Raw genomic sequence first — 24917 nt, 5'->3', positions numbered from 1 at the left:
TAGAAGACTGTTGTCTAAAAGAGTGGAATGTTTTCTCTTAAAGAGTGAAAATATTGGAGCACTAACACGAAAGGCTCTAGAAAAGTAGAACTTTGAACAATGAATTACTGAATCTTGAGCTTTCAGAATAATAGATCGCTGACAGTTGAGGAATTAAAACATTGAGACACTGACACTTCAGAATCTAGAATAATGAGATATACACTAGAGATGAGCGAGTACTATTCGAAACGTCAGATTCAAATAGCACGCACCCATAGGAACAAATGGACGCAGGGGGTTAAGCGGCAGGACGCCGGCCCCATCTGCGTTCCGGCCAGCTCCATTCATTGCTATGGGTGCGTGCTATTCGAAACTGCCATTTTGAATAGTACTCGCTCATCTCTAATATGAGTGTCTAGAACAAAGAGACACTGGCACTTCAAGGCTTTGAACAATAATGCAATGACACTTTAGGATCTAAAACAATGGGACACGGAAACTCAGGATCTAGAATAACATGACATAGACAACTGATGATCTAGAACAATGGGAACACTTGCATGGCGATCTAGAACAATGGGGTACTGACACTTGAGGATCTAGACAATAGGACACTGACACCTGATTATCTAGAATAATGTGAAACCTTACATGATGATCTAGAACAATGGGGCATTGACACTTCAGGATCTAAAACAATGGGACATTGACACTGAAGATCTAGAATAATAGGACATGGGCACCTGATGATCTAGATCAATCTGAACACTTGAACGATGTTCTAGAACAATGGGGCACTGACACTTGATAATCTAGAATAATAGGACACCTGATGATCTAGAACAATGTGAAAACTTACATTATGATCTAGAACATTGACACTTGAGGATCTAGAACGATAGAACATTGACCTTTGAGGACTTAGAACAATGGTTCACTGACACTTTAGAGCAATCTTAGAGCTTTAAGGCTTTGAACAACAGTGTACTAACACTTAAGGATATAGAACAATGGGACACTGACCTATGAAATCTTAGAACAATGGTTAATCCTAACACTTCAGGTCTTAGAACAATGAGACACTTCAAAGCTTTAGTGAAGTGCACTCGAAAATCTAGAGCAATGGGACATTGACCTTTGAGGACTTCTAACAATGGTTCAGTAACGCTTGACTTATAACATTTGGATTCTGACACTTGAGGATCTAGAGTAATTGAGAACTAACACTCAGGGCTTTCCTATTAATACATTCCAGTATCAGTGACATTCAGGAGTCTGAGAAATTATAAAGGTGTCCACACTGACCTTTACCCAACTTTCCTAGCAACAGATAGGTTGCAACTAAACCACCAACAACCTGATAGTAGAGACTTCTCATCTCTTGTGTAGGGGTCAGTGACGGAGAATACTGGTGAATGATGGTGGGATCTGTAACGCTGCGTTTCGATGGTTCCTCTTTATACAAGTCGGTTGTAACTGTTTTCTCAGGAATATGAGGGCGGGGGTCTGACCTTTTACAGATCGTGTTTCTTGTCAGAATGATAGCAGGATTAACAATTCAGTTTTAGCATGAAACCAAAGACTCTTAACCCCCGAATATCCCCAGTGACCAGTGAGGCCGAGCCAGCTCCTATAAGTCAGGCACAGACAGAGGCCGAGTGTGCAGAAAGTGTAAAGTGACCCGTGAAAGGGGATTAGTGGCCAATTCTAAATAGCTGTTTTAACAGGTGAATGTGTGACAGGTTACGCGTATGCTTTACAACCCCGCCAATTAGCATGTCTGTGCGGGGGCACCTGTCATAGGGATCTAGGGATTGTACACTGGCACTGGCTGTCATGTACTGGACACTGGGAAGATCTTATTACCCTCTATATACAAAGGACATGCAAGTAGAAATGTGTTAAAGGGGAGGCCAGGATCTTAAATTGAGAAGAAATGTTCTTAAAGGGGTTGTCCAAGATCCTACACCTACAGGATAGGTGAAAAGTATCTGATCACTAGGGTCCGGACCAAAGTAACTGAGCGCTGTACTTGGCTCAGTCCCATAGAGATTGAATGGAGACACAGAGCCCTTGTCCAGCTGACCATCTTGGTGTCCCAATTCTCCCCTTGATGGCAGATGTTGGAGGACAGAATGTTGATTTTTTTTTTGCATACCCATTCCTTAGATATCATGGAAGATGAGTGTTCAGCAGAGGTGTCTGGGAGTGTCTTAAACCCCTCACTATACTGAGGACACTTGCACGCTCTGCAAAACCAGATGCATTTGTATAGGAGGTCGAAAAGGAATAGTCATTGTCAAACGAGTCTATCTACAGGGTATGGCCAAAGCTAACACATCCAGATCCTTGGAGGCTAACTATGTCTCCTCTATATGCAACCCTAACCCATCTGGTTTGATGTGGATACAGCAGATGGGCAGCAGGGGTGCAGTTCATATGGGGTGCAGCGGTAACAGTCACTACCCGGCACTGGACCTGGGGGGGCCCCAAATGTCCCTCTGTCACATAAAAATTATCATTATATTAAATGGGACAAGGTCAGTAAGGGGCCCTTTACAAACTCTAGGGCCCGTTCACACGGAGTAAACGTGCGTGTATTTTGGCAAAATACATGTGTAAAAATAAGACTCCCATTTACTTCAATTACATTTTACACGTGTATTTTGATGTGTTTTTTTACATGTGTTTTTACCCGTGTAAAAAAATGTCATTGAAGTCAATGGGAGTCTTATTTTTACAAGTGTATTCTGCCAAAATACACGCACGTTTACTCCGTGTGAACGGACCCTCACATTGGTGCCCAGTAACCTCTGATGGGCAGTATGTAAGAGAAGGAGCTATAGGGTGCAGATTATATAAGAGGCAGGGAGGGAAGGCCGAAAAACAGGGGTCAGTATTCTGATGAATCTCAGGTCACAAGGTAGTTCTCAATAGTATCTGCAGGCAGAAGAGAGAAACCTCCGGGTTTGCACAACAACCCATGCTAGAAAAAAGAGGTCACACTGTGACCATGTAACTTACTGAACAAGGTGACATAGAATTAGGAAAGACACTGAGAAGGCTATTACTACTGAGGGGGTGGCCTTTCAGGCAACATAAGGAGCCAAAAAAAATCATCACAGTGTCCCTTTAAAGCTGGGTTCACACTGGGTTTTTTGGGCCAGATTTTGACGTGGAATCTGCGTCAGAATCCGGCTCAAAAAAACACCTCCCATTGAATTCAATGGGTTCCTTTTTCCGTGGGCAGTTTGTATGCACTGCACCAGCATCCCGTCGCGGCTAGCCATTTTATGGATCTGATTCTGAGGTGGTCTCCGCATCAAAATCCGGTCCAAAACCCCCCTGGCTTTACCCAACTGTCCAAGAGAGGCATCTCTGGGTCAGATTTTGGCTACCAGAAAACCACAACAGGACCTACTTTACACTTTTAGTAGATGATAATGAGACACTGAACCGGACACGTAAAGACTGAAAAACTGCTGAACCTCATGAATCTTCACTTCTACAGACCATGGGTCAGAATTTGCTGTAATCTCATTAAGTCCATAGAACCTTCTGCTTTGTGTCAGTGGTTCAGGCCGGTGGAGTCCGTCTGTCGACAGATTGCTGACGAAGGGTTTCGAAGCAGGGTCTAGAGCAGACCCATCATTGTCTGTCATCCAACACCCTTATCTCCTAAGCAGCTACTGCTATTTATACATAGAACAGACAGTAAAAAGCTGTATCATAAAAACAGTGCACCTCTCCGCATGTGTCTGGGATTCCCAGTGACTCGTTTATCACGGCCTGTCAAGCCACTGGCTGGTACTTGCCATCTGGCACAACGGTTCCAGCCTCTGCCTGCCACATTCTTTGCATGTATTGCATATAATGTACCGTGCGGGACGAGGCATGACCAACTGTAGACAGGGAGGAATGTAGACTGGTACGCAAACTGTTTAAAACGGGAAACAGGGGCTCTGGGCAGGCAGCGAGGGCAACAGGTGGACGTATATATTGGGAACCCGTATTAATGGGACTAGTGTTACATTTACGAGGCCGCTGGCAGGCCCGCTGCAGTGGATGGGGATTGAAGACGAGCAGACAGGATAACCTCTTGGTGACCCTCAGGATGGCATCAGACCCATGATACGAGAGTCACAAGAACCAGGGCCTTATTGCATTTCTATGAATGCTGAGACCTAAGGAAATACAAGTTACCCAATACGTGCACCTCTTCCAAGATTTGCTCTTAAAAGGGACTGACATGTTCATTTTAGTAAATATTTATATCCCCTGTGAAATAACAACTTTGGACCATCTTTTAGATCTCAGAGTTGTGATTCCCTCTGTTGTTCATCCTGGAAATGAATGAATTCATGAATAACTAGGTGCTGCCATTTTCCTTGCCATAGGGTGTGACTAGATACCACCTTCAGCTGGTAACACTCAGTTGTCAATTTATTCACGACATTTCCAAGAGGCATAAGTGTCCAATTGCTGAGGGCCCGATCGCCAGGTCCTCCAGTTATCAGGAGGGCAGGGGTCCAAAAGTCCTCCTAAGGGCTAGTTCACACGGGGACATGGAGGAGGATTTTGACAGCGGAATCCACATGACCTTTCTTCAGGCGTCTTCCCCCTGAAGAAAGCAATGGAAGTGAATGGGAGACAAAAAACGCGCATTTTGCAAAAAAACACGTGGGAAAAAAAACGCGAAGCGGTTTTTTCAGCCCATTCACTTTACAGGAGGGGAAAACAGCCTGGCTTTTTTTTTGAAGCTCCAAAAAAAAGCTTGGCAAGGTCCAAAAAAATCTTCCTAATTAGGAAACTTTTTTTTCCGGTGCCAAAATAAGCCACATGTTATTTACGTGTGAACTAACCCTAAGGCTTCCTTGTGAGTAGAGCGCCTCCTTGCTTGACCGGTTCTCCATTTACTTTTATTGGACTTCCAGAGATTACAGTCCAGAAACAGCGCCACTCCTGTCCATGGGTTAGGTATGGTATTGCAGTTCAGCTCTATTTACTTAAATAGGGTTGAACTGCGATACCAGACATAGCCTATAGAAAAGAGGGGCGCTATTCTGGAAGAAAGCAGCCATGTTTGTCTAGTCTCACACAAACCCTTCATAGACAACCTGTCAGCTCTCCTGATATTTCTGTTTTTGGAAATACTTATATTCCTCAATAAATACTGGATCATCGTTTTTACAATCTTTCCATTCCTCTGTTATTCCTCCTGAATATATGTGAATAAAACATCTATCCTCTTGGCAGGGGGTGCATGTCTAATCAATCTGTCATTGAAGAGTGTCTAGATTGAATATGGGATTCAATTTATTCAAAAATTTCCCGGAGGTATAACAGAGGAACACTGATTTCCATAGAGAGATGATCCATTACCGATATATTATTAGGAATACAAGCTTTTACTAAAGCAGACGTGTCAGAAGAGGTGATGGAGCAAAAGTCGTTGTAGTACACAGAGGGGAAGCGGGGACAGAGGTCTGGGTTTTCAGTCTTGGGACTCTTTAGTCAGACATCTCGCTCTTCAGACATACACTTGTGTCTGCTCCATAAGCCATCAAGATGGTAAATGGATTTTCTACCTGTGAGTGATGAAAGATAGAGAGGCCCCACACTGCTGAAGGGCTCCTGGGATTGGTGGTGATGGGGAGATAACAGAGGCACGAGTGCACTGCAAACAGCTTCACATACTTCATGGACGTCAGCGGCGGGAGCCATGAGGAGCCCACAGCAGCAGACGCCCAGACAATCGAAACCCTATCAGACCGTCACAACTGGATAGTAATGGATAGAAAGGATCACCTCAATCCTCCACAGTTAGTGGACCCAAGACAGACTTATTCCCGTAATGAGTAATGTTTTGAAAGGCTTATTAATTGATGACCTATCCTTAGGAGAGGATATTAATGGAAGATCGCCAGGGATCCGATAACCTAGATGCCCACTGACCACAACATATACAAAACCAGCAAAATCACTAAAGGCTGAGGCCCCTCGTTGCAGAAATGCAGCTGTTTACGTAGCGTTTTTTGGAGCCAAGAACGGCTACAAAAGGAATGGAAATATATAGAAGGTTCTTATACTTTTTCCTTACAAACTGCAGCAGAGTCTGCAACAAAAAAAATCTGCATTTCTCCAACGTAGGGCCTCAGCCTTAAGGGGTTTTCTAGGTTTAACAATTGATGACCTATCCTCAGGACCACTGCTGATCAGCTGTTTAAAGAGACCATAACATTCGGGTGAGTGTTGCGGTCTGTCCATACAAAACCAAGCACAGCGCCATACATTATATAGTGGCTGCACTTGGTACGGCAGCTTAACCTGTTCAATTGAATAGGACTGAACTGCAAACAGGTCATGTGACTGATCAATGTGAGGTTACTTGGCCTGAGAGGCAAAAATAGCAATAACAGAACTCCACTACCGTGTCTTGCGTGCCGGACCTCCAGATCTTCAATTGATGACCTATCCAAAGGTTAGGCCATCAACTAATAAATATCAGAAAACTCTTGAGAACAAGTCCTGAGTTCCTCTATTGGTCACACATACCCACTGCTGTGCCATTCATCTCTCTGAGGCTGTCAATGAGAACCAAAGTACACTGCTTGGTCATCTCTAGCAGCCCCATGTGCGCCGAAGCTTCACATCATTCCCTATCAGGGTCCTCCACATAATAACCATGTCCCCTTTTGTGCCACGGCCTCCCCCACCAACTCCCTCCAAGCTCCATAACTATATGCTGCTGAACAATTGCTATTTTTGCCAGTACAGGGTTAATTCTCTCCTTTCTGACAGTGGAAGGCCGTGTATCATAAATCTTCTTACTCTGGTGCTCCGGAGGGCAGGGGAGATACATTTATGATGCACAGATTCAGCCCTCCATTGGAATCGTAAAAGAGATCAAAGCTTATGCAGCACAGTATGGTGAGGGGAACCTGTGGGCCCAGTTGCAGCTCCATCCCTTAGTTATACCAGTGTATGGGACTATACTGTACCTCCGTGTGCCACCATTTATTCTGGATTCAGATATCTTACTATGGAGGAATCCCTGAGGGGGGTATTGACTCCCCATCTTTACGTGCTGTGATGCCCCTTTAATTGTAATGAAGTCATTTTTGGTAAATAGAAAATGACAATAGGACTTATGTACTGACCTTACTCCGCTCGCCTTATAGTCGTCCGCTTGCTCTTTTCGGGTCGCAGGGATTCCAGGTTTCGCTCACAGACCCTGTGGGTAAAGATAAAAGACGATAAACTCACCGAGGCAAAAATCAGCAAATAAAGCATAAAAACAATGAAACTAATAGTACTAATAATCTCCACCGCAACGAGATCTACCAACTTTTCCAACTTTCCTCCCGTCTTACTGATCCCACCTCGATGGCAGCCCGCTAATTCCTATCCAGAAAGGAGAAGTCCACATTGTCTCCGGGAAAAAAAAGGGAAGATCCCCCTTTAAATGGCCAGGAATGACTTGTCATGCAGTTGGCCGGCTCCTCGAATCAGATTTGTTGCCATGCAGATTTCCAGTTACCCAGCATCCCCTGAGTGGGGAAACGAATAAAGTGGATTGTCACGTCCCAGTCATTTAATGGGAAACGCTTCGCCTGAGAAGGCACCAGACGTTGTTATCTCCCGTGACAGGGCTGCGGGTGAACCCGAGAGTTTGCGGCTAATTTAACTAATCTGTCATCTCGGAGCCTTCTTTTCGTCCCCTTTGTTCCTTACGGATCGTGATGTCATCCCCAGTCAGTTATGAAATGCATAATGAAGAAGACACGTTACATAAGCCAAGGAGAAAGAAATCCTCCAAGTGTCATTAAAGAGGCGGCGGCGTCTTTATTAAGTCCGGGGCGGCTATATAGGACGCCAATCACAAAGACGTTAGAACGGAACCGAATATGTGGGGGGTTGTAGGGGGGGACGGGTTCCCGTGTGTCTCATCGCCGGGCAAACTTTGCCATATTGGTGCAAGCTGTGCGATTTTTCTCCAGCGAGTTAATTTCGCGTCTAACGGCTCCCGTGTCTCATTCTCACTGACAAGTGCCTCCAGCGAGCTCAGCCTCAAAGAACACTAAATCTTTTTCAGAATGTATTTATAGAATTCCATAAATCTTGCACGCACCTTCCAGCAGCTGTAGGGAGAGCTCGAGCCTCAAACCAGGCTCCCAGGGTGTCTTTGTTTTAGGATCCCAACCCCCTTCCATCCCCCAGCACACTCTCAATACTTTGAGACATCTTTCTAGGGAATATGTCAGCTACGTGTAAATGTACCGTATATGGTGTCTGCGGTGTATGTACATCATGTTATAGGGAGATGATACAACGGTAATCCTATGACTGAAGGCTGATCAAGGGCCTACGACATGGAGAGAAGGGTCCGGTCCAAGTTGGGTGTTGAGGACCTGCACAGTCATGTGGCCTCTACAGGTCCTGCAAAATATACTGAAGGGGTATCATGGTGCAGCTAAAAGGGTTGTCCACTGCCTAAGTATTTTTCACAAGGCTCAGAATAAGGGACCTGACTAATCCCCCCACTGTTCCTGATTCTGACATTTCGCGATCCCCCCGCCAGTCTCTACTACTCGGACATAACCACGTTGTAGCCTTAGCGAGTGATCATTTCCTGTATGTCGAGCTGCTGGGGATCGGGACGCATCGGGCCTAGCAGTGGCGAGGTAAGTGTGACTACTTTTATTTTTAACCCATTCTAGGCTTTTGGGTAGGGTTGAGCTGATCTTGAGATTTCAGGATCGATTTTAAAATCCGATTTCCAATCATTTTCCAGCCAATCCTGATCGTGAATTTTGCTCGATCGCCAATCGAAATCCGATCTTTCCCGATTCCGATCGCTCAACTCTAGTCAATGCTTCTCTATGGGAAAAGTCACTTTTAAGGTTGAGCCGATCTTGAGATTTCAAAATCCGATTTCCAATGATTTTCCAACTGATGCCGATCGCGAAATTTGCTTGATCGCCGATCGGGATCCGATCTTTTACGAACTTGATCGCTCAACCCTACTTTTGGGGATTTTTTTTTTTTAACACATTGGATAACCACCTTAAGAAACTGCAGTACAAGGATGAATTGCCTTATACTATCATCTTGCTGTTTGGGCTGATCCGTGTGATTCCTAAAGGGGTTAACCTCTTTCTATATTCCCTCGTTTAATAAAAGAGTCCTCATAAGGGGTTCGCCTGCTGGTACCCCCATTAACCTACGGAAGAGGCCACCACCAAATGTTCAGTTTTCCTGCACTGCCTCCGCAGGAAAATTTAAGCATTGCACTTATTGAATAAATAGGTTAACATATGGGTGTGCTGTGGTCTTTGGATGTGTCAGGCCCTTTTTCATGGGGACTTAACTCAATACTTCTTCCCTTTATTGACTCAGGATGACCTAGTAGGATATTTGATAAGACCACTTCAAGGGTAGATGGAATGGAAATGACCAAAAGAACATAGAGACTACTGTCCAGGAACCGCGGTATCTAAATACAAGGTTGGACTGACCCACCAAAGAACCAAAGGATCCTCCGATGGGCCCAGGCTCTACACAGCAGAAGACATCTAAATTTGAGAGTACTATGGTCTGTTTCATAGGGTTTTGAAGGGAGATCCTTGAGAATAATGTTATCGCAGGGAACCTCAGTCTGACCTAAGTCTAAATATACAATGCAAGAAAAAAAATCATGAGCAGACTCCACAAGAACTAAAATGGTCCAAAGCACCGTCTGTAGATACAAAGTAAGAAAAGCCAAATGATACAAAACTAGAAAGAAAAGTGGCAAAAATCCAACAAATTCATGCAATGCAACACACCCATTACAAGACGCTTGTGGGCCATTCCACATGAAGGTTAGGGTCCACTATATCACAGGCAAGAGACAACTCAAGACAAGGGTAAGACGGCCTGCCATCGCTGCAACTTTAGGGGGTGTTCACACCCAACAGATTTTGTTCCATTTATAATTGATCAATATTTCTCCCTTAGTGAACTTATCTTCAGATGAATAAGGGTTAAATGATGATGCTTATTGGCCATTCCTGCACATACATTAGCCAGGTGACAGCTGTTGTCCTCTGTGTTCAGGCAGAAGGCTCATTTATGATAATGACACCAAGAAGCCAAAAGCTGTAAAACTGTGAAAATCTATGTGAGAAACTAAAGACAACCTGCCAATCACATCCTGATGTGGCCTGCCATGTATGTCCATGTCTAGAAGAGCCCAGGGGTCTATCTATCACCTATCTATCTATCTATCTATCTATCTATCTATCTATCTATCTATCTATCTCCTATCTATCACATATCTATCTATCTATCTATCTATCTATCTCCTATCTATCTATCTCCTATCTATCTATCTATCTATCTATCTATCTATCTATCTATCTATCTATCTCCTATCTATCTATCTATCTATCTATCTATCTATCTATCACATATCTATCTCCTATCTATCTATCTATCTATCTATCTATCTATCTCCTATCTATCTATCTATCTATCTATCTATCTATCTATCTATCTATCACATATCTATCTATCTATCTATCTATCTATCTATCTAGCGCACCCCAATATAAAACGCCTATATAAAGGCTTTATCTTTTGTTACCAACCTAATTTTTCCATTTTTTTTCTAGCCAGTTGATCCAAAAATCCTGGACAATTTGTTACGTAGACACTAGGAAAGCAAAATGGAAAACACCAATATACTCAATATATTTCTATAGGTCAGAGAACCTGTAAAATCATGAATACGGACAAGGACCCGCACTGGAATCCCCAGCGTAAGAAAAAAAATCACAGATACATGAAATGTTTTTTTCTTAGACACTTAAAAAAAAAAAAAAAAAAAAAAAAAAAATATTGTATACTTTATAGTTAAAAAAATTTTTGTTATCATCCACGGAGACGAAAACTCAGAATTGAAGCAAAATCAGGCAAAAAAATCTCTTATTTTTGTATGTTTTCACCAAGTAACCCCAAGGAAGGGAACGCTGGCAAAGACATAGAAACATATATATTTTGGAGGTTTCATTATATATATATATATATATATATATATATAATGAAACCTCCAAATTTGCACAAACAAGTGGTCTGGAGAGATTTCACACTATATATATATACTTTTCAATATAGATAGATAGATTTAGATATACAAAATTAAAATATATATATATATATATATATATATATATATAGTAATATATACATATAGATAGCTAGATTGTATATAATATTAATATAATTTTTTTTTGATTGACAATCAGATTTGAACAAAAAAGTTTGAATTAAAAAATTCTTAATTTTTGTGAAATTTGACAGTTCCAATAAAAAATAATAATAACATAAAATTCTAGTAATATAACGTACTGAAGTCATATATATATAGTCACCTTGCATTCGCCGTATACCTGCACAATGACCTACAGGACACATTTGGCAAAGAAAATACGAAAATTTTAAAAAAAATAAATAAGTTTTTTTGAAAATTCTTCCGAATATGTGAATCCAAATTTTTCTGTCATGGTTTTTGAGTTACGGACCTTGCACCGTACACCGGGTTAACCCCTTATTGGCCAGAGAATGGCCTGGAATTGTTTGTGAGGCGGGTCGCGGTGCGCGACTGATGCAGCCAATATCGCTCCTTGTGCTTATAGCCAGAGAACAGTTAATGGCACTGCCCCAAGGTCAGCTTGTCGAGAGCAGACATTGGTTTCTATCCAAACGTCTGTAAGCTTTTTTTTTTTCTGAGTAGTCAGTCAGCAACAATCGTCCGGCGAAATAAAACAGGAAGATTTTGAGTCCAAGCCTGTTTACTTTCTCAGAGATTGCCTATGCTGAGCACAAGCTGCAGCCCCGGATAAAAAAAAAAAAAACGGAATACAAATCTATCGACAAAATGGCGGATGAGTAGCGGCGGACATTTTGTAGCTGCCTCACTATGTAGGATTGGCAGAGATTCACAAAAACGATAAGACACGCTGGGCGAGTTTTAACTGTACCCATGCCAAGGGTAACTTTTCACGGTGTTACTGGTATTAAGGAACTACGATAATAGCTGCGACTTGGCTGTCTTGGTTTTTTTTTTTTTTTTTTTTTTGTATTAACACTCTCGATGCAACGGAGCAACGGCGACGGAAGGATTTCAGCGTGGCGAGACTTTCCGACTGCAGTTAACCCTTTAACTGCTTCGATAATTGTACAAATGATCGCCGGATTGTATTAGAATGGATGTAGAAAAACATAATAATAACAATAGGAGGAATAATAAGGAGTGACACGTATTGTGGCGACATTAACCTTGGTTTCGATATTTAACTAGTTGGTGACCGCTCTCCTTGAAAGTGAAATTTGTGGCCCTCGGATTTAGGCCTGCTCAATGTATGGTGCAGGTGCAAAGATGACATTATATGCAGTATCTATCTATCTATCTATCTATCTATCTATCTATCTATCTATCTCCTATCTATCTATCTATCTATCTATCTATCTCCTATCTATCTATCTATCTATCTATCTATCTATCTATCTCCTATCTATCTATCTATCTATCTATCTATCTATCTATCTATCTCCTATCTATCTATCTCCTATCTATCTATCTATCTATCTATCTATCTATCTATCTATCTATCTCCTATCTATCTATCTATCTATCTATCTATCTATCTATCTCCTATCTATCTATCTATCTATCTATCTATCTATCTATCTATCTCCTATCTATCTATCTCCTATCTATCTATCTATCTATCTATCTATCTATCTCCTATCTATCTATCTATCTATCTATCTATCTATCTATCTATCTATCTCCTATCTATCTATCTCCTATCTATCTATCTATCTATCTATCTTCTATCTATCTATCTATCTATCTATCTATCTCCTATCTATCTATCTATCTATCTATCTATCTATCTATCTATCTCCTATCTATCTATCTATCTATCTATCTATCTATCTCCTATCTATCTATCTATCTATCTCCTATCTATCTATCTATCTATCTATCTCCTATCTATCTATCTATCTATCTATCTCCTATCTATCTATCTATCTATCTCCTATCTATCTATCTATCTATCTATCTCCTATCTATCTATCTATCTATCTATCTATCTATCTATCTATCTATCTATCTCCTATCTATCTCCTATCTATCTATCTATCTATCTATCTATCTATCTATCTATCTATCTCCTATCTATCTATCTATCTATCTATCTATCTATCTATCTATCTCCTATCTATCTATCTATCTATCTATCTCCTATCTAGCTATCTATCTATCTCCTATCTATCTATCTCCTATCTATCTATCTCCTATCTATCTATCTATCTATCTATCTATCTATCTATCTCCTATCTATCTATCTATCTATCTATCTATCTATCTCCTATCTATCTATCTATCTATCTATCTATCTATCTATCATCTATCTCCTATCTATCTATCTATCTATCTATCTATCTATCTATCTATCTATCTATCTATCTATCTATCTCCTATCTATCTATCTATCTCCTATCTATCTATCTCCTATCTATCTATCTATCTATCTATCTATCTATCTATCTATCTATCTATCTCCTATCTATCTATCTATCTATCTATCTATCTATCTATCTATCTATCTATTTATCTATCTCCTATCTATCTATCTATCTATCTATTATTATTATTATTATTATTATTGTTTATTTATATAGCACCATTAATTCCATGGTGCTTTACATTTGGGGGTTACATACAATACACAAAATATACAGGTACATATCATACTAACAGTGATCGGCTGGCACAGTGGGGTACAGGGCCCTGCCCGCGAGGGCTTACAATCTATCTATCTCCTATCTATCTATCTATCTATCTATCTATCTATCTATCTATCTATCTATCTCCTATCTATCTATCTATCTATCTATCTATCTATCTATCTATCTCCTATCTATCTATCTATCTATCTATCTATCTATCTATCTATCTCTCTCCTATCTATCTATCTATCTATCTATCTATCTATCTATCTATCTATCTATCTAATATACCTTAAATATGTTAAACTATTTAAAAAAAATAGATAAAAAAATATTAAAAAATAAATATATTAAAAATATATTTAAAAATTATAAAACAAATAGTATAAAATGTACCGAACTGAAATTAACAAATAAAAAAAAAATTGTACCTAAAATAAACCTAAATAAAACAGTATAAAACAACCCTAAATGTAATGAAAGAAAAGAGTGATAAATAAAAAAAAAATGAAGGTTTTTGGACCACTGCGTATGCAAAAATATGTCCCGGTCATTGAAGAACGAAGCGCTCTGGTTGTCAAGGGGTTAAAAAGGCAATAATACAGTAAAAGGAAATGGACGCTTTATCGAGTTGGTCTTATCTGATGTCAGAAAAGAACATTTTAACCTCTTACAGATCACGCTGCAGCACATCACATACAAATATTAAATGTTTCAGTAAAGGATATGCTACAGAACCAGGACGGTTGTGACAGTAGAATGCAGCCCCTAATGTTTACAGTGCATGCTCCTCCCTGGGACCGCCCACTTGACAGTATGGAGCCTACTTAGCATATTGGGTGCTGAAACTAACAGACATGACTTCTCAGGAACGGTGCGGACTAGAGAATATATTCCAACCGTGCCAGGATCAGTGGAGTGGCCCCTATTGAAGGAGGCAAAAAGTTGGAGTTGGTAATGAAAGGTTTTTTTAAAAGGGTGTTCCCATCATGGACATTTATAGCATAACCACAAGTATATGTGGGTGTCACCTCTGGGACCTGCCACAGTCTCAAGAAAGGAGTCCCTGACCCCCTCCTCACAGCCAGTGTGACTGGTGACAACTCGTCATTCACTTCTATGGGGGTCCAGATATGGCCGAGCACACTTACTTTACTATAGTTTAAGAACTACCACAGAAGTGAATGAAGATTACCCCATATAGTAACCACTACCCCTGTCACAGTGACTGCAAGATAAGGGGCCGCCTGAACTCTCTACATGGGAATATTATGGTTACCCAAAGTTATACCTGTTTTTTTCCACTTGCAGTTATGCTTTAAAGAGAACCTTTTCTGTCTGAGAGAGGTATATAACAGGGGGAGAGAAGCTGAGCTCTGTAATATATAGGGTTATATAATAGAGGAGAAAAGCTGAGCTCTGTAATATGTAGGGTTATATAATAGAGGAGAAAAGCTGAGCTCTGTGATATATAGGGTTATAGGATAGAGGAGAGAAGCTGAGCTCTGTGATATATAGGGTTATATGATAGAGGAGAGAAGCTGAGTTCTGTGATATATAGGGTTATAGGATAGAGGAGAGAAGCTGAGCTCTGTGATATATAGGTTATATAATAGAGGAGAGAAGCTGAGTTCTGTGATATATAGGTTATATGATAGAGGAGAGAAGCTGATCTCTGTGATATATAGGGTTATATGATAGAGGAGAGAAGCTGAGCTCTGTGATATATAGGGTTATATGATAGAGAAGCTGAGCTCTGTGATATATAGGTTATATGATAGAAGAGAGAAGCTGAACTCTGTGATATATAGGTTATATGATAGAGCAGAGAAGCTGAGCTCTGTGATATATAGGGTTATATGATAGAGGAGAGAAGCTGAGCTCTCTGCTATATAGGGTTATATGATAGAGGAGAGAAGCTGAACTCTGGGATATATAGGGTTATATGATAGAGGAGAGAAGCTGAGCTATGTGATATATAGGGTTATATGGCAGAGGAGAGAAGCTGAGCTCTGGGATATATAGGGTTATATGATAGAGGAGAGAAGCTGAGCTCTGTGATATATAAGTTATATAATAGAGGAGAGAAGCTGAGCTCTGTGATATATAGGGTTATATGATAGAGGAGAGAAGCTGAGCTGTGTGATATATAGGTTATATAATAGAGGAGAGAAGCTGAGCTCTGTGATATATAAGTTATATAATAGAGGAGAGAAGCTGAGCTCTGTAATATATAGGGTTATATGATAGAGGAGAGAAGCTGAGCTGTGTGATATATAGGTTATATGATAGAGGAGAGAAGCTGAGCTCTGTGATATATAAGTTATATAATAGAGGAGAGAAGCTGAGCTCTGTAATATATAGGGTTATATGATAGAAGAGAGAAGCTGAGCTGTGTGATATATAGGGTTATATGATAGAGGAGAGAAGCTGAGCTCTGTGATATATAAGTTATATAATAGAGGAGAGCTGAGCTCTGGGACATATAGTGCAGAGAGTATATTACATGGCACATATACAGTACATCCCGCACACAGCAGATTCTGGGTGTCCCTGTATATAGCAGTGGGGTGCACTGGGAGGTTTACAGGCTGTTTGCTACTATTCTGGATCCCAGGTTGCATGTACCTAGAGGCGATTTTTTTTTCTCTCATAAAGAATGGCTGAACATTTGCAGTGCACCTGGGCTATTTCCATTACATAGCCCCAAACTTGCAGGGTGTCAGCAAAAATATTAACCCCTTGTAGACCAACCCATGTAGTCAATTCCTGGAATGAAAAACTGATTATCTCTAGGCCACAACCCCCCCAGTGATATAACACATTGGGGCAAATTTATGGCATTTCTAATGTCAGTCTTCATAAATCAGGCGCAACCTCCACCAGGCCGTGCGCTTGCACCGAAATCTACACTACCTTGTGGCTGGCATAGACTTCAGGGATTTATGCAATGTAAAGTAGTTACAACGTGCAATAATTACAATGTGTATGATAGAAACCTTATTTTAACGGGTGTGTCTAACAGCGCCACTTATGTTTTTAGGCTGTGTCTGGTACTGCAGGTTTCATTCACTGTAAGCATGGTACTGTTACGGGAAGACAGCAGCCATGTTTTTCTGCTTAGTAGAATATATTCAGCTCACTGGACGCAGCTACATACAGCAATAAGGTCGTCTGAGGTTTGACATGAGGATAAGATAGGTTGGGATATGATACCTGGTACTCCTGCTGACCAGCTGGCTCATTGTTCCACTGTCCCGGTGACCACTGTGGCCTCTTGACTGCTTACCAAGCACAACGACATACAATGTATAGTGGCTGTACTTGATATTGCAGCTCAGCCCCATTCATGTGAATGAAACTGAACTACAGTATAGCCATGTGACGTCACTGACCTGAGAAGAGGAAACGGCACTTGCCCAAACTATTCGATGACAGTGCCAGGTATTGGACTCTCACCGATCTGATATTGATGACCTGTCCTATAGATAGGATGTTAATATCATAGTTCTGGAAAATCCCTTTAAATTTTATCCCAAGCTACCATTTTGGATTACACAAGTTCTAGATGGCGCTCCCTACCTGTTTACACCACCCGTTTTTCGATTCGGAACCTGAGGCGGCCTCCGTCTCAGTTTCCGGACCAAAAGACCCCTTGTAAACTTACCCTTCCTCTCCAGTCCTACCAAATTACCCCCAACAGGCCATTTTTGAGATTTTCTTAAAACTGAAGTTCACCTGCCAGACCCCTGATCTTTTTTCTACCATCTCTCACATACGTTTCGTCCTGTTTTCTGGATTTGCCCTCCTCCCTTTTGTGTGATCTTCTTCCAAGATGCCTATGACTTCCTATATGGGTGACCATCCCCTGTGCCCTTGTAATAGGTGCACTCCTTGTAGTCACCAGTACTAGTGGTTGGAGTATCTCCTTAATTATGTTTTGTGCCACTTTTCATGGGGTGACTGCCCTGACGGTCTGGGATGACCTTTAGGTCCCTCATTCATCTTTTAGACAAATCCTTGAAGGATACTTGGCTGGCAGCCTAAGCAGACACTCGAGTACAGGCAGTCACAAATACACTTCACCTGTGACCTACAGGAGGATTGATGGGGGTCCTCGAACAACGAGTACTTGATACACATAATATTTTAGGGGTAAGTGGAGCCCCAATGGTCAAAATCTCAAATTTTCTAAATTCCTATCAGTCGCCCTATGTGACGGCAGAACCGGGGCTGCTAAACTCGGCAGCATAATAAAAAATTCTGTCTGTCCTCGCAAACGTAGGGTCTAGACAATGCATAATTCTGCACGAAACGGTTAATCTTTCTACCCCTTTGATAAGCAAAAAATTTTGGTGGGGGGGGATGGGAATCTAAAAATTCCACTTATCTGAAGGACTCTGCACACAAGTACTTGTGGTTTGAGACTTGCGGCCTCTGAACAGGATATATAAGGGTTTCTGACTCTCCATCAGTGTCAAGCGTGTAAGAACAAGAAGTGATGTGCGGCACGGAGGCCGGCCGCAGTGCATGCTGGGTACAGGCGCTTTTCAGTGCATACAAAGACGTCAAAATGTCACTCCGTCCCTTTTGTGTTTTTGAGGGGAAACGGTTGACTGGACAGGTTTTGGGAACAATAAGTGAACGGAGAATAGGTCTAGCAGTAGGCAGACATATTGAGAGTGGACAATGTGGGCCAAGGGGTCGACAGCTCCGGCAGATTTTGTGGTTGTCATATAAATTTAGCATTTCATTGAAGTGTTTAACCCTTGATAGGGTCAGCGGTGAGTCAGATCTATAAAATAGAAGATATTTCCATCTGAAACTTTTTAGACTGGACACTTCATAGACATCTGATTGATGAGGATCGGACCAACTGGGCCCACACTGATACCAGTACTTGGGGTGTTTATAATGATGGAGAGTTCATGTAGCTACATCTTTAGAAGAAGAGATCGGACATGCCGCTTCTCATGATTGGTCTGACCCTGTCAATCATCCCTGGTATAGGGTATAGCTGGCGGCCCCACAAGGGAATGACTGACATCCCTCTAAGACGTATGGTATAGTCAGCCAGTGGGCACACATCCATCTTGCCAACTCTCATGAAATGTTTGGGAGACTTCTGTAAAAAGGGGTGACCTGGAAGTTTTGGCAAATCTCCCAGCCCAATAGAATGCTCCAGTCTCCAATGGGCACTGTACTGTGCCGAACATGTCACAAAAAATTGGTGTAAGTGGTATACCTTGTGTCCACGTCATGAAAAAGGGGCGTTACGGAACAAAAAGACACTTGTCATGTGCCCACAAATGGGATGGGGATGTGAACTCCAGAACACGCTGGATCAAGACGCCAGTAAGTATGGCGTAAATCATGGTTAGTAGTAACCAAAGAAAAATAGGGCCCCCTTCTGGAGGTGCTTACCCCTCTCCACCTGGAATAGGATGACTTGATGCTTATTTCACTGTTCATTCAGAATTAAGGGACTTGTCTAGGATTAGAAAAACATGGACGCCTTTTGCCCAAGAACAACACCCCTCCTATTCATAGGTTACATTGTTATTGTAGATGGGATTTTAATGGTCCTCACCAACCATGAAAACAGGGCACGTAATTCACCTACACTGGGCCCCTTCACTCCAAGGGCCTGATATATCGTTGACATGAGACTTGTATCTCTTTCCGATAATCTTCAACCCATAAGACATTTTCTTTCGGCCATCGTCGCGTCCTCGGCAGGAGCTAAAATCCCGTATTCCAGATTCCGAGCCCATTGTTTGTATTCATTAGCATTTACTGCATGTGAAACAATCAGAATACGTCCCCGGTGTTTATGTTGGCGCCTGGTATTTTTTAAGGTCACTGCTTTTGCAGCGGGGAGGAAATCAGGTCTCAGGGGCTACTAGAAACTGCAAAGAAAAAAAAAAGTTCTCCTTTCCATACAGATAAAGTCTCCCGGCTTTGGATGTAAATAAAAGCCTATATTTGAGCCCCGGTGCCCGCCATAGCAAAGGTTATCGAGTGATCTCTGTAGAAAAGGGACAAACAACCTATTTATACTGGATACGGAAGAACATGTTTATATCTGCTGTTCAGCAGTCACAGCAGAAACTATGCAAATCCCCTTTGTCCTTAAACAACCCCTGGTGTGGCTGCAAGAGGCACTGAGAACGGCCCAGTGTCAGAGTTAATGAATAGCTGTGTACTGCGCTCCGGGCTGGAGCTGGGAATATCTCATCACAAACTGCTCGTCTTACAGTCTGCACAGGGGCTGAATGACAGGCTACATTAAAGCCTACTTTAAGATTGTTTCAAAAAGTTATGCAGGTTTTTGATAAGATTTTCAGTGTCAATTTCTTGTGGTTTTCAAGATTTTTTGCTTGAGGTGGGCACCTGGACTGGTTATTTCCAGGGAATAAAAAATTTGAATGGGTCATGTAATGGACATAGATGTATGGATTGTTGCAGGTGTAGGGTGTGTTCACGTTGCACCTTAACTTCCTCTGCACTTTCTGTCTTGGCTTTTTCTTGGCCTCATATCAGTGGGGTGTCTTGTGCCATCGGTAAGATAAAGACTCTTATTGATTCAGGGCGGAATTCGGTGCAAATTTTTGAGATGGAATCCTTGGCGGAAGGCGAATGACCAGCCCCTGAAATGCTCAGCTTTACGGCGCTGTGTACAGAACTGGAAGCCGAGGGGTCTATACATTGTATACTGGCCACATAATATTATTATAGCGCAATGCCCCTTACAGTTATCCCTCTCAGTACCCTTACATTGACCCAGCGTGTTCTCAGTGGGTCGTTGCCAATGTGGGGGCTAATATAAACAAAAACAAAAAATATTGGTTAGAATTTCATCTAACATGGGAGAATCAGAGGAGCGTCTAGTCCAACCAAAATCTACAGGATCACCTAATATTGCCTAATATGTGTTACCAACCATAGGGTTAGCTACAAGTGAATGGGTTTGAAAACTGACTGCCGGGTTTCCGTCTCTTGTCCATTTTCTCAGGGCAGAAGATGGAAGCTGGCATGATTGCCTATAGTGGGCACGGGCGCAGATGTGAAACCCACTCTCAATGGTGTCTGTCGGTCCTGCTGGTGTCAGTTGAGCCATCGGTGTGGTGCTGTAGTGTTTGGTTGTACTGGTAGTGCATTGTGCCAGAAACTATTATGTGGATGGAGCCTAAACCGGCAATAATAATACTACCGGGGCTATTAAAATTCGCCTTGGTTTCCATTAGAATCTGTCAGCAGACAACAACTTGTCTTGATGCGCTAAATCTCTCTACTGGCTGGGCACTAGATTTGGGTAACAAAAAAATGTTGTAAATAACTACTTCAACCATTTCCTCCTGCGGAGATGACAGACTGCACTATGGGGTGAACCAGCATCTACAAACCAATGAGATCAGAGACTATGAGACACAATGGGTGCCTCACAAGTACATAGGTTACCTTGTAAAGTCATTAGCCTATTATAGCCTAGATTGTCCTGACGTGATCTAAGAGGGTCATGCATAGGGTAAACTGGACCATATAGGACCCCCTACCTGGATAGCGCTTAGTTACCTCAATCGCGTTTACTTGCTGCTTTCTAACACCGTCATTGGCCATAAACCAACAGAAAAGCCTTTGTGAACCACAGACGGAGCAGAATAGGAGAAATTCACTGGAAAAGCCGATCAGTCTTATTAATCAGATTTTTTAAAGTAAATCGCGGGATTATTTACTTATATACAGAAGCAAGTAAACCCTGAATCGTGTCTGCTTAGGAATAATGCCAACATTTACATAGGCTTGGTCCAGAGGCCAAACCTGAAGCTTCTGGGCCCCAGTGCAAAATCTGTAACAGGGCCCCTACCTACCTTATTTAGAATAGTGGTATATTTTATGTGACCTTTGGGGCCCCCTCAGAATCCAGGGTGCGGGAGCGACTTTTACCGCTACACCCCCTATAGCTACACCCCTGGCTTGGACCTTCAGCATGGAAGAAACCAAGTAATACTGTATATCAGGTGGCGAGCACCAACAAGCGCAATTCCTATAGGTAACTAGGAACCCAGAACTAAAAGAATAGGCAAATTTTGGATTCTGAGGCTTTGGGTGTTAATACAAAATCAATATGAGCCTACAGAGGCATAGTTTGAAGCTTTGAGGTGCTGGAAAAATCTACACTGGACTATTGCTTATCTTCCAATGTATTGTATGCCGCCATATACAGTATAAGGCCCGGTTCACATCTGCGTTCAGGTCATTACGTTTCCCATCTCTACATCAAAAATGCAGAGCAGCAGTTTTCTCTCTGCATTTTTAAGGAAGAAGCCAAGAAGAAACCACATGAACCCCAATATAGTCTATGGGGTCCGTAGGTTTCCTAAGGTAACCGATTAGGTTTCCGTTCGGGGGTCTACAAGCGGACTTCCCAAATGGAGTCCCATGTGCAGATGTGAACCGGGCCTATCTAGGTCACATAGTGATCTATAGGTTACAGACTGTACAACTATGACACTATAGGGACTGTCGTTCTCCCGTATCTTTATTTCAGTAGTTGGTGGAAACTGTTGTGCAGTGTTGGTGACCAATCCATATGTCCAGTGACTGAGGTTCCTTGGGCCCACCAAATAAAATAATTCTGGGGGTCCACCTTCCAATAACCCCCAAGAAATAGAACATAGTACCCTTCAAATTCAGGTATCTTCTGCTGGACCATTATTGTGTTAGAGCCCGGGCTACCGGAGGATCTGGAGGTATTCTGGTAGGTCAGTCCGACACTGCTTATGTCAAGTCACGCTCCGTCCCCCTCCTGAGTTGCTATGACTGGAGTGAAGGGGTTAAGTCTGTTGCTCAGTTGCTGATTCTATTCTTGTCCTCTGTTTGTATGGAAAACATTTTCCGTGTCGCAATAAAGAGATAAGCAAACAGCCGAGCCCCAGGCGGAACGTTACTAAGGAAGCGCTGTGTATAATGTGCAGGTAATGTAAGGATATGTTTACACTAGGCTCCATGGCAATAATAGCCCAATATCTGCAGAAAAGCCTCATCTGCCTCAAGGTGCACGCACAAAAGACAAAAGATTTTAATGGATTCTGCTTGTGTGGTGCCCGCTTCAGCACGTCGCTGGGCATCTTGGTACAGCTGTTACATTTATGCCATTTAGTACAAAGATGGACGACCTCCTAAGATTCGTGTCGTTTCGAGATCGGGTGGCTCGGGTCCCTGGTTTGTTTTGGGTCGAACAAGTGAAATTATTATACTCTGCCCACATTCTCATGTACCCTATCAGCAGTGGGTTAATAGAGGAGGGGTCTTCTGTTCAGGATCCTCAGCTCCTGGCCGGAGTATAGAGTGGTTACAAAGAGTGTCTCTCACTATGGAGAACCTGTCCTGTCCAGCATTATACAGACAGACCATTGATTTGAATGGACAGGGTGTAATGCTTTATTTCCCCTGTGGAGGCGCTGCAGAGAAATCGACACTTACTGCAAGGGTTCCCTACAGATTACAGAGAGATCTTAGCAACCCATAGTGGACAATCCCTTTAAATTAAGCAACATAAGAGCTATAGGGCTATACCAGTTAAGGGGCCCAGCCCTCCGTTGTCCCCGCCCTCTGGGTGGTAAGAACCTACAGAAGAACTACATTTTTAACAAAGAAGGGGGTAGGAATCTATCCCAATGGTCATGGCTCGTATATGGGGTAGGAAACAAACACTTCACACGATAATGACGGGCTCTGGTTGGTCCTTACTATGGGGTTCCCTTTGTTCTATGGAAGTCGTCAAAATTGAGGACGTTGTTATTATGAAGACAAAAAAAAAAAAAAATTCATTGGCATGGGCTTAAATTGTGATTCTGCTACAATAACAACCATTTGTAAGAGAAGGGAGAATCTATTGTCCGCACTTTGTTTTGCTTCGTTTTTTGGCCGGACAGCGACCTTGTGACTTCCTGTCTTGCCTGTCAGGAAGTTTCACTGTTATGTTTCTGAACATCCAGAGCTGATCTTTCTCTCAGTGCAGAAGAGTCTTGAGGTTAAGGTGAACTTGATACGTGATGGCCAGGCATTCTGTGACTGTTTTAAAGGCGACACCACCCAAAAAAATATTAAGAAAGGCGTCATGGACCCTCAAAGAACTGTCTCTGTCTCTGATTCTTCCATTGCCTTCACTTTTACGCAGGTAATGTAGGAGGGTCAATCTTATTAGGACCCCTCTGAGGGCCTTTTAGGCAAGGGTCAATTGTTGGCCAAATGATGGTTTATTGGTATCACATCTCCCAGTGTAATGGGGTGGAGAGGAACAGCGATACTTGTTATGTCATCTGCTCATACAAGACCAGTTGGCCATTGCAGTACATAGACCCCACTGATTTTAATGGTTGGTTGCCATGTATTGCTTCATCTCCAATGTCTGCAACTCTGAATTTACCAAGCAATTCTTGTGGTGATGACAGTCATTGGGGTAAACGGCCAATGGATTGGGGCCTCTTTAACTTGGACCTTAAGGTTATTGTGTCTGTGGCATTGCTTTAGTATAGGAGAAACACATTTAAGCCAACCTATAGGAATCTTTGGCTGAACCAATTTCGGCAGCCTGCTGACTACCTGATGTCTATGGGGACTACTCAACTCTTCCTGAAAGATGGTGTAGAGGGATAGAAGGATCCGCCATGCTGGATCCTTTACATGTCCAATCCTTTTGTTCTTAGGGTTGATAAGTTGCTGCCAGAGGTGTCTCGAAGAAGTCTACTCTCTTCTCTTCATTCAGAACATATGTATGCCTGTCTCGGTCCAGCGTGCACATGTATGGGGGGAATAATTGGTAGCTAGGGTTGAGCCATTGGGAAAGATTGGATCCCGATCGGCGATTGAGCAAATTTCATGATCGGAATTGGCTGGAAAATGATCGTAAATCGGATTTTGAAATCTCAAGATCGGCTCAACCCTAAAAATGACTTTTCCCATAGAGAAGCATTGACTAGGGTTGAGCGATCGGGATAGATCGGATCCTGATCGGCGATTGAGCAAATTTCACGATCGCGATTGGGTGGAAAATGAAATAGAATTTTAAAATCGATCCTAAAATCTCAAGATCGTCTCAACCCTATTGGCAGCTATTGAAGGTATATGGTAGACTTTAAGGGAATGGC

At 42.1% G+C, this 24917-nt stretch overlaps 1 long non-coding RNA gene across 1 annotated transcript in view; it reads right to left on the bottom strand.

Annotated features, from left to right (window-relative positions):
* LOC142204003 (uncharacterized) overlaps window positions 1–24917 on the bottom strand; it is a 72456-nt gene that overhangs the window by 9957 nt on the left and 37582 nt on the right. The window contains exon 5 of the long non-coding RNA XR_012716133.1: window positions 7143–7216. This is a non-coding gene — a long non-coding RNA (uncharacterized LOC142204003). The remainder of the gene's footprint in view (window positions 1–7142; window positions 7217–24917) is intronic.

This window comes from Leptodactylus fuscus, chromosome 5 (genome assembly GCF_031893055.1).
Source record: "Leptodactylus fuscus isolate aLepFus1 chromosome 5, aLepFus1.hap2, whole genome shotgun sequence".
NCBI lineage: Eukaryota > Metazoa > Chordata > Amphibia > Anura > Leptodactylidae > Leptodactylus > Leptodactylus fuscus.
Note: the sequence above shows the minus strand (reverse complement) of the source record. Positions and strands in the feature narration are given on the sequence as shown.